The 11,702-nt window shown below is 31.2% G+C and overlaps 1 pseudogene; it reads right to left on the bottom strand.

Moving 5' to 3' along the window:
- Positions 1-209: 209 nt before the first annotated feature.
- Positions 210-11,702, bottom strand: part of LOC142224681 (uncharacterized) — a 24,031-nt pseudogene continuing 12,538 nt past the window's right edge.

Genomic DNA, 11,702 nt, shown 5'->3' with positions numbered 1-11,702 from the left:
TAGCATGTTTTCTTGGATCAAATCAGGGAAGCTATGTTAGGATAATTTTTCTTTATTTTTCAGTTAATACCATTAAAATAAGTTTAAAAAAATGTTTTCTAAGTATATTTGAGTATAATTTTATTAAGTAATCCCAAATATCAGTGTAGGTATATAGTGCAAGGAGTACGGTATGAGAACTTAAACATTGCATTTTATACATCGTAAAGTTAATCATCCACATCATCATCATCATCATTATCGTTATCATCATTATCATCATCCGCAGCATCAGCAACTTCAACATCACTGAAATAGTTCTTGTTCGGAGCTGCAGGTACAATTAAATCAATTGCCTCCTCTGGCAACCACTATTTGTCAAAACAAAGATTATTATTAAAATAAACAAAAACAAAATATTATTGTAACAAAGAATATTATTAAAAGAAACAAAAATAACAACATTAATATACGGAAAAGAAGAGCACAAATAAATAGAAAAAGTAACATGAAAAACAACAAAACACAACAACAGCACCACTCGCGATATCAATGTGACTTTTAGCTAATTTGACTGCTGCAACACTTGTATTAAACAATGCATGGCTTCTAAAAAGCGCAAAAGGGCAGCGTAAAATTTTGCAATATAACACAGATTTATGTCCTCTTTAATATAAACTACAAATTATGACACGAATGTGGACGAATAATAACTATATATCCATTTAAAATATAAAAATATTAATTTTTTGGCATTCTCAACATAAATAACTACATCTAAATCACTTCCACACATAATTTGAGACACAAATGTTAACGACATATTTGCAAAATAACCTGAACTTGATGGTTCCATTGAAAAATGTTTAACTTTTACAATACTTTTTAAAATAAATAAAATTTTCAACGGGAACGTTTTCACTTTTTTCAGCCTTTTTTGCACAAAAACACCAGACCACTTGTGACATTTATTTTAACGACAAGTGATGTAGAATTTTATATACTGTAACCGTGTGCAAAAAATGTTAACGATACTTAATTTTTGTTTTTTTTTTTAATTAATCCAAGAAAACAGGCTATTCTTACCCTGTGTGCGCTGTGGCACCGCCAGAAGATGGTTCAACAGTCTGATTTCCAGGAAAATGTATGTCCAATAGTACCTCCAGTGTCTCCTCACTGGACGTTGTCCAATTGCCCTCCGATGTTTTAATGAAGCCTGGAGTGGAGTTAGTGGATGCTTGTACCTTCCATAGTCTGGAAACCTCGGACGTATTCTCAATACTGCTGCAGTAATCATTCCAAGAGTTATGCTGAGACTTTCTCTGTTTTCGCTTGAATCCTCCCAGATTCTTCTTGTAAGCGTCCCAAACCTCAGGAGCTCTGGTGGATTTTGTAAAGAGCTTCCTGCAGGATTTCCTCATATTACTTAACTCCGTAGACCAACATGGTGGTCGATTTTTCCCCCTTGGCTTCCCTCTTTCAGTGAGATGGTGAAGGCCTTAGTAATCCGCTCCACTGCGTGTTCGATATTTTGCACAGTGCTCACATTTGTCTCTGGTATTTCCGGTATCATCATATTGAACGATTCCCTATACCTATTCCAATCAGCTTTCCTAACATTTGGAGGAAATATGGTCTTGGTTGTATGAACATCGAATTTGAAACTGATGTAGCGATGATCTGAGAAGCTATGTTCACTTAAAACCTGCCACTCAGATATAATTTTATTCAGTTCCGGAGAGGCCAAGGTGACTTCCAAAACCTCTTGCCTCTTTTTAGTGACGAAGGTTGGGGTATCTCCCTTATTGCAAACTACCAAATTAGTACGCAAAATAAACTCTAGGAGTGACTCAGTGACTACACTTTTAGAAAAATATGTGACTGACTATGCAAACTACTCAATTGCTCGTTCAGAATACAACCTGTGGAATAAACAATCCTATAATAATTATTTATCGAAAATTAAAAATGAACTGAAGCTTAATCCAAAGTCATTTTACAGATTTGTTAATTCTAAACGTCAATCAAATGTGTATCCAAGAACCCTTCACTATGGTGCTGTTGAAGTGGATGATAATGAATCTATATGTAATTTGTTTTCAAAGTTCTTTGCAACAACTTACTGCCATAAGGATTTCAAGCAATCTGATGCGTACCCATATAAGATACAGGAATATTCGACATTCACTACTCCATTTATTTCTCCTGATATTGTGATGAGTTATATGGAAAAGATAAAATGTTCATATCGCCCGGGCCCTGATGGGATTCCCAGTAACATCCTCAAATATTGTGCTCATTCCCTTTCGACTGCTCTTTCATTTCTGTTTAATGAATCTTTGCGCACAGGTCACTTTCCTACGTTGTGGAAGAATTCATTTATCATTCCGCTATTTAAAAATGGAAGCAAGTCAGATATTACGAATTATAGAGGCATTGCTAAATTAAGTGCTATTCCAAAACTGTTGGAGAAAATTATTTCTGATATTTTGAATCATCAAGTATCCTCTCTTCTATCGCCTAAACAACATGGCTTCCGTAAATCTTGTTCGACCATAACAAATATCTTGGAATTGACTACAATGGTTAATGAAGGCTTTAGAGATCGTTCACAGACTGATGTCATTTATACTGATTTTAGTAAGGCGTTTGAAAAAGTAAACCATTCACTTTTACTGTACAAACTGCATCGCATGGGCTTCAGTAAATTAATGGTATCCTGGTTTGAAAGTTATCTAAAGAATCGTACACAATTTGTAGTATTTGATAACATTATTTCAAAATCAATACATGTGCCTTCTGGTGTTCCACAAGGCAGTCATCTTGGCCCTCTATTGTTCTGCTTATTTATAAATGACCTTCCATCAGCCATTAAATATGGTTACACTCTCATGTATGCTGACGATGTTAAAATTATAAAGGTTATTCGGAATAGTGATGACCAATCCTTACTCCAATCTGATCTGAATAGCATGTACAGATGGTGCTCATCAAATATGATGGAACTGAACATAAGGAAATGCAAGCATATCTCTTTTTATAGATTAAATTATATCGACACGAATTATAACTTGAATGGCACAACGCTTGAAACTGTTGAATCCTTTAAAGATCTTGGAATACTTTTGGATCGCAGGCTAAATTTTAGATCTCACATTTCTATGACTGTAAATAAGGCCTATGGATCATTTGGATTTGTCAAGCGCTGGAGTAAGGAATTTTCTGACCCATTTGTTACAAGAAACTTATATACTTCACTTGTGCGTCCTATCCTGGAATATGGATCTGTAATTTGGGTCCCACAGTACCAAATTCATTGCAATCGTATTGAATCTGTTCAGAAACAATTTTTACTGTTTTGTTTACGTCGGAATAACTGGACACCTCAAACCTTGCCGTCTTACAAAGAAAGACTATCGCTCATCAAATTACCTACACTGAAAAGTAGACGTACCATGCTGAATATCTGTTTTATGGTTGATTTAATTAACGGAAGATTTAAATCTGACTTCCTTATTAACAGCATATCATTCAATGTACCCTTTAGACCTACCCGCAACTTTGAACTGCTCCACATTGAATACTTTCGAACGAACTTTGAAAACAATGATCCACTTCGCCGTCTTTGTAAAGAATTCAATAAATGTTATTATTATCTTGATTTGTCAGAAGAGAAATACAATGTAAAGAAAAAGATAACATTATTATTAAATACTTGATATATTAACAAACGATATGTATATAATGAAATATATTACTGATAGTCTGTAAGGGTTTAATCCATAGATGAAAATAATAAAAAAAAAATATGTTCCGATATAAACAAAATGTGTTTCGGGCACAATTTTGGAACACAATATATTTAAGTGCAAACATGTAATGTTCCTAAACTAACACTAAATGTTTGGGACATCTATGTTAATATGTTAGTATATATTTTGTTTGGGGCATGAATGTTTCATAAAAATCATATGTGTGAATGCAAACATATATAAATTTACAAATTTCGACTAAACATACATATGTTGTGATATTTTATTCAAAGCGACAGAGAGAGTATAGAGAAAGAAATAGAGATGGAAACCGGGAGGGTTGACGAAAGATATCAACTTAACACAGAAAAAAGAGAGAATGAAAAGAGAGCAATTTCTGTGAAACCGCTTGTATGTTGTTTCGGAAAACTGTTTTATGATATGCTTAAAATCATAAAACATGCTTTGATATGCTTAAATCTAAATATTATTTAATTTGAATATTAGAATGAGTATTCGAAGTAAAGAGAATAGACATTCGGATCGAAGAGAATAGACATTTGAAAAAAAAAAACAGCATGTGTTTTCGTCTTGAGAGCAGCATTTTATGTATGTGTGGACATGTTTTTGTTTATCATTTTGGCATTATGGGCACATTTTTTTTCTTGGTTCGTTAAAAGAAGTCGGAACGTATGCTAACCACTGCTCCACGTGGCCAACAAATGTATGTTTCTGTTAAATAATGTTATGTTTGCATGGGCTCGTGGGCGCTGCAAACTATGCTATATAAATCTAACTTATAACGATAATTGTCTATTTGTGACTATAACAGATACGTAGCCCAGTGGTAGTATGTTGGCTTACAAATTGCATGGTTCCCGGTTCGATTCTCCGTCCAGGCGAAAGGTAAAATTTAAAAAATTATAAAATTTAATAATTTCTTCAACATTATTTGTATTACAGAAAAAGGTCCCAAGAATTTCGTGGAAGTGAAAATTATGTGAGGGAATGAGCACAATTTTCTTGGGGAGAAAATTCTTCCAAGCATATAATATTTTTGGGCTCAAAATGCTTCCAAACATATAATATGTTCACATAAAACAAACATAATAATGTTTCGGCAATATCCAATAATATATGTGCTTCCTGCAAAATATGTTTGGAACATATGTTAGAGAAGCGTTTTTTTTTTGAGGGTGTATGGTGTTAACGGCACATGGAAGCATCTCCCTATCATGTCCCATGTAGACCGAAGATACCCAATATTTGCATTTGGCTATTTCTAAACTGGCTACGACATTTTTAGCGGCAATAGTTTGAAACCCGGAGTACTTAATCCATATATTTTGTTTCTATAAACATATGGTTCTTGAATAAGAACTATATCTATGTCAGCTTTCATCAGAAGGTCTAGCCGGTATGCCTTTTTTCTCGACTAACTCTGGAGCAGCTCCTTCCCAAACTGAACCAATTAGTATCAACGCAGCTTTAAAACATTCTGCAGATCTCTGGTCATCAAATGCGACTACACAGAAAAAAAGGTGTCTTGTAAATATAAGGACCATTGTAACTTTCACATAGTTCAACAAATTTACTGTAATATAGTTTATTTTTCGTAACCACAACGAAAATTAACTTAGCTAAAGGAAAACTTATAAAAATTCAGTAAATGTTTTTTAGTTCACTAACTACGAAATGGGAAGGATTTTTCCTTAAAAAAAATTCCAACACAGTAGTTAATGCATCGTTGATTCTATTATAAAAATACATGGACAATATAAAAATCTTACTACGAAATGTGGACAATTTACTAAGAAAAAATTTTGTATGGAAAAAAATTTTTGTAGTAAAAATTAACTTAACGACATTACCGATTCGTATGATGGCTTCCTACAGATTATTTCCCTTTTTATTATAAGCTGGAGTGTTTTTCCTCACATGGAACATTTTAGATGAAGTAGAATAAAAAGTAGTTAATATAATCCTTGACGGGTGTATATAATTTTTTATAGATTCCTCATAGATTTGGTATATATTTTACCTTAACTTATGATAGAATTCCAACTAAACAATAAACGTGCTATTGGAAAATGTGAGTGCATCATGTGAGGGAGTTTTTAGAGACATTTTGTGTATATCTCGTATGATTGTTTGTGTTTGTTATTGCGTCATTTATGTTGTTGTTGGTTGTTTTGATTCTAGAGACAATGGAATGTTCCTTGTGTGTTGTTTGTATCTTTTGTGGTGAGAGTTGTTTTCTTGCAATAGCGAGATCAGAAAGGGATCGTGTGTGTGTGTGTGGAGTTGTTTTTCTTTACGGTATGTATCCTTTATGACTATTTGTGTCTTTGAGTTTTATTGCTACATTCAGTTCTGTTGATGCATTTATGAAGTGCACACGTGGATTTAATTTTGCAAAATTGTATGTTTGGTGTTTATTAATGAAAATATATTTTAGAAACTGAGAAGTGAATGATGTGATGTTAGAGTAATCAAAAACGCTTTTTATTGAAAAAAAAAAAAACAAATAACAGATTAAGGAACTGTATATTTCTGTTAATAGTTTAAAATTATTACGGATTTTTAATTGATTTACATAAAAAATATACAACATGAGTCGTAATAGGATGATTTATATTTATTCTACATCTAGATCACAGGTTGGAGATATAACAATTGTTTTTGAATCTATATTTTTTATGTTACAGCAATTCCTACAGGTGAGTACTAAGTTCGAGTTTGGCCGCTAAAATTAAAAAAAATCACTAAGAAAAGTATAAAACTATACGTCTTCGATACAAATTTACATAAAACTTGATGGAGAATAGCCCAAACCAAGTTTTTTATAAAGATTATTTTTTTTTATAATGGATTATTAAAGAAAAATTATCATGAAAATTTCGATTTTAGCCGCTAAACTCGAAATTAATATCCACCTTAAATATTAAATGCTAAACTGAAAAGTGGAAATTATGTCTAATTTTTTTATAATATTTTTTATTTCAAATATATTCTGAGAATAATTTCAATAACGCCCCATTAGTCCATGGATGTGATTCTAATAATGTACCTACTGGATGGATTTTTCAATGTGGTAAGTTTTTCTATAAACGGTATTTTGTCCGTTTTTAATAAAACCAAAATTTCAATTTATTAAAAATAATTATTTTTATTTGCAGGTAGACAGGCCTTGTAATGGTATTTTTTTGGAGTATTCTTACTGTTTAATGCTAACTAAGCTGACATCTTTATTGGCTCTAGAACATACTCTTGAAAGCCGTAAGTTAAAAATATGAACAATAGAATTCGATAATATTTTTCTTATATTTTGTATAACTTTGCAATTTCAGATGCTTATAAGACAAATCCGCCCAACAAAAGTTAGCCAAAATCGATGAAATTGGACAACAATTCAATGAATATAGCAACTTATGTCGCATATATCTTTCATATGGATAGAAAACATGGAAATTTAAATTAATTAGTTAGTCCTAATAACATTGAATATTACTCTTTTGAGTAATATCCATCCAACGTACGAATACAAATATTTCCTTTATTGTATATCATAAGCCATAGTTTTGTGTAATATAATAATAATTTTTTGAAATAAAATACTGGTGGTTATAGAAAATTGACTTGTTTTGTACGAAAAATTTCTTAGTTGTATACAGGCTTGTTGTACCTTTGATTCCTCAATTTCTCTACTTTTTTGAAAATTATACCGACAAACAGTTTATTTCAAACCAATTTCTTAATACAAGTTTCCCAAAAAATTGTTCATTTTTCTGGATAGCAGGAATATTTTGAATTAGTTTAACTATATTCTTCCCACAGCATAGTAATAATGAACTAAAATACGATGCAATACATGAACTAATTTTTAAGAAAATCATGAACTTATCTAGATGAAAAAAATCTTTGGCGCCAAATCATATTCATTCTTACTATGGGTTAGTTCATTTTTCATAAAAAATAGTAAACTTTTTTTTCGGTGTAGCTTAAATCGTCCTTGATACCAACCAGCCTCTTGGTGTCGAGAATCTGGGCCGGGAAACTTTTCCAGCACCTATGCGTAGACGCCACACAAAGCTTTCTCAATTTCCCACCACTTGTGCTTTCACAGAAAAAAGTATCTCGTAAATTTAAGAAGATTTTTACAATAATTTATTACAAGAATTTTCCAGAATTTTAGTTCATTTTTCGTATCTTCAACGAAAATTAACTACTCGAAAGGAAATTTTACAAATTCTAAGTAGCAATCGTTTAGTTCATGGCCTACAAAATACGATGGAAATTTCCTTAAAAAATTTCTTAACTGGTAGTTAAAAATTCGTTTGTTATGCTATAAAACTACTTGTGAAATGTAAAGTATTTTCTAAATAATAAGTGCAATTTACTATAAGATTTTTTTGTATGAGAAAATATTTTTTTACGAAAAATAAACTTGAAAGTGGATAGCAATTTCTTACTGACAATTCCTATAGTTAATAATTGTTGGAAAAAAATTGCCCAGTGAAATATTTTAAATTTATAGACATTTTCGTCAAAAATGGTAGATAACATTTCATGAACATTTTGCAAATTTTAAGTTAAACGTTTCATCGTTCATAAACTGGTGTGCCTTTACGAATATTATTCTCAGAGTAAATTGTCAGCAGATGCGATGAACTAATGCATAGTACAGAGATCTTTATCGGCATAGTGGAATGTGATTAATGTAAAGATGATGTTACTTGAGTTTTGTTGTGTATACATGAGCGTGGGGTTGTTTTTATTTTTGTTCATTTAGTGGTTTGTGTGTGTGTGTTTGTTATTCGCGGATGGTTTATTTGGCTGGATGAGGTGTTGTTTTCAATAAAGGCACATGTGTTTTTTGTTGTTGTAGGAATGTTTTGGCTTTGCTTGGTTTTGTTTGGCATGCTTCAGTTGTATAGTTGGCATTGGCGTGGGCTGTTGCATATTTTAAGTAGGTATGCAACAAGGGAATATAAAGGCATGGAATATTTTGGATTTTTGAGATATATATTGGTGTTTGTTTATTAAACCTTTTAAATGAAAGTTATTAATATTTTATCGGTAGTTTAGAAAAAAAGTTATTAAGAATATTTAGGAAAATATGTTGAAATTGAAAGTGTATTGAAATTTTTATTATTCTATGTAAAAAATTAATATTCAATTCCAGATGAATTTGGAAAATTTTTGTTATATCTCAGCGTATAGTTTATTCATAAATTAGTAAGTATTTTTTTCATATGACTTTCTTTTAAAAAGAATATTTTTTATGTATATTATTATTTGTTAATTAATTTTTTTGGAAACCAGTTTAATGTTTTTCTTTTTTGTAAAAGCAATATTTATTTTCAGAGAAACTCCAGATGGGTTCGAACAAATTTAAAAAATAGAGAATTGGTAAGTTTTCTTTTAAAAATTGGCTTTATTTCAACTAGAATATTTACGTTTTTGTGACCTTTTTATCACCAAAATTACAGGCTTTTAATACATTATTTTAGTATTTCTTTAATCAAATTTTTTGGAAGCCAATGTAACATTTTTTATGTATAAACAAATATTTAATTTCAGAATAACCCCTTAAAAATCTGGCCAAATTTTTAGTACTCCGTTGCTGTTTAATAGTGAATTGGTAAGGATTCTTTAACTTTCTTTTAACCCTGGACAGTCATCCTTATTTTTGTACATTAACGTCATCCTTCGTCATTTTGACTACGGCTGATTTCAAGACGCTATAATTTTCATCGTGAGCGAAAAAGTGAATGTATTTTCTTATTCAATTTGGTTTTAATTAGTATAAAACAAAAATTCATAGAACGGTCGAATTAGTATAACTTAAATTTACCATTTCCCAATAGACTAAAATGCATTTTAAATCGAAAATGAAATTACGTGTCGTCATTTTGACGAATGATGACTGTCTAGGGTTATCAAGAATATTTGGTTTTTATGCATATTATTATTTTTTTATTAGATTTTTTGAAAACCTATTTAATAATTTTATTAATGTAAAAAATAAATATTTAATTTCAGAGTAACCCAAATAAATTTGGACAACTTTTTATATTTCCCATCAGCTTACAATTTAATAGAGATTTGGTAAGTTTTATATTAAAACTTTGGCATTCTTTCAAATAGAATATTTATTTTATTATATCCTTCACATCGATAACAACACAGTTTTATGAGTTTATTTAGAATACTTCATTATTTCTCTAATTGTTTCAGGTACAAATTTTATGAGATACGTTTCCAAAGTTGAATTCCTTACACCATTTGATAAAATGCCAATAATTTTAATGTATGAAATATGGTAAGTTACAAGCTAAAATGAAGAATTAAAAATTATATTTCATTACATGGTGTTAATTTTTAACAATTTTCATTATTGTTTCCATTTTTTCCAGCAAGATATGTGAAAAAATTACCTACGATGAATAAAAAAAGGATAAGTCAAAATGTCCAAACAGCGGGTTCAAATGAACTACTCTCTGTTCCACGTGGTCATCATTTTTATTCACAAAAAACATTGTATTAAGAATTTTCATCATAAGTTTTTATAATAAAGTACTTTTGCTTAAAGAAAGTTTAATTTTAATGTATGAAAATTTTCATAATAGTAAAACGGTTTGTTGTTCCTTTAATTATTTAATTTATCTGTACTGTGGAATGATTGATTTAAAAATAGTTTAGTCGTCGACATTTAAAGAGACTGTTAACCAATTTTTATTATCGGGCTTCCCACAAAATAAGCAAGTAAACCAAAATAATACTGACTTTTTAACTTGTTAGGGGTATATAAATCTTATGGTGCTGTAAAAATTAACTAAACTACAATGTTATAGATGAACTAAAATTTAAGAGAATTATAAACTAGAGAAGTTGAAAAAAATCTTAAGGGCTAAATCATGGTCAATATTACTACAATTTAGTTCATTTTGCAATGGAAAAGGGTTCACTGTTTTTTCAGTGTTGGAACAATACCGTCCACTGCTCCCCTATTACCTATCATCTGGCGATCTTTCCCTCTTTCCAGCTTCAAGAATTCCTTCCGCCCATTTTAAGGAATTGCTTTGCTTAGTCGACAACGTGCTTGGGTCGACTGATGATAAACAAGGCATTTCTGCTTTCCTAAAATCTCTTTCTGGAGGAATTAACTTCTTTTGATGTCGTCACCTTAGGGAAGGTTCGACTTGTCAAATTGTCGCAAACTGTTGTGTGTTGATTCACTTTCAGGAACGAATCGTTTTGAAATGAACACGCCGTGCATGATTTTTTCCATGAGTGCGGAACAGAAAACATTTAATATGACAAAGTTTTCATATCTCCAAATCATAAGAAACGTTTGAAATCCATTGCATGCATAACATATAGTGGCCAAATAGGAAGAAATTTGTAATTTGTAAGTAATGCTAATGTGATTACTGAGTGCTTCTCTAAGTGTTTTCACCGCAACGTAGAACGCCGTTCGAACTTGGCTATAAAAAGGAGGTCCCTTGTCTTAGAGCTTAAAGTGTAATCGAGCACTCAGTGATGAGAGGGAAGTTCGGCACTGTGGTTTCATAATCGACTGAAGTCGAAAGTCTAAGAGAGCCTGAAATATCGGGCTGTCCCTATACCTAACCTAACCATTGCTTATCTAAATCCGTTTTGACGATTGTAGAAAAAAGGATTTGATATCCGCAGAATGTACGCGTTTCTAATATGTAAACTATAATTACTCAAACGATGATTTATTATACAGAACATATGACGACATATCCTCAAATCTATGGAAATTCCCCCAATCCTCAAAAATTCAGTACCTATTTCCGAAAGCAATCTCCAAAACAGTAACACGGGCTGTAGGCATAATTGTGTGGCATACAACTTTCCACATTTGGTGATACGTAAATACACGGACGAAAACACAAGTTATCAAGCTCTTAACAAATCACCCTTTATATATATATATATATA

Source organism: Haematobia irritans, chromosome 2 (assembly GCF_050003625.1).
Source record: "Haematobia irritans isolate KBUSLIRL chromosome 2, ASM5000362v1, whole genome shotgun sequence".
In the NCBI taxonomy this organism is placed as follows: Eukaryota; Metazoa; Arthropoda; class Insecta; order Diptera; family Muscidae; genus Haematobia; species Haematobia irritans.
Note: the sequence above shows the minus strand (reverse complement) of the source record. Positions and strands in the feature narration are given on the sequence as shown.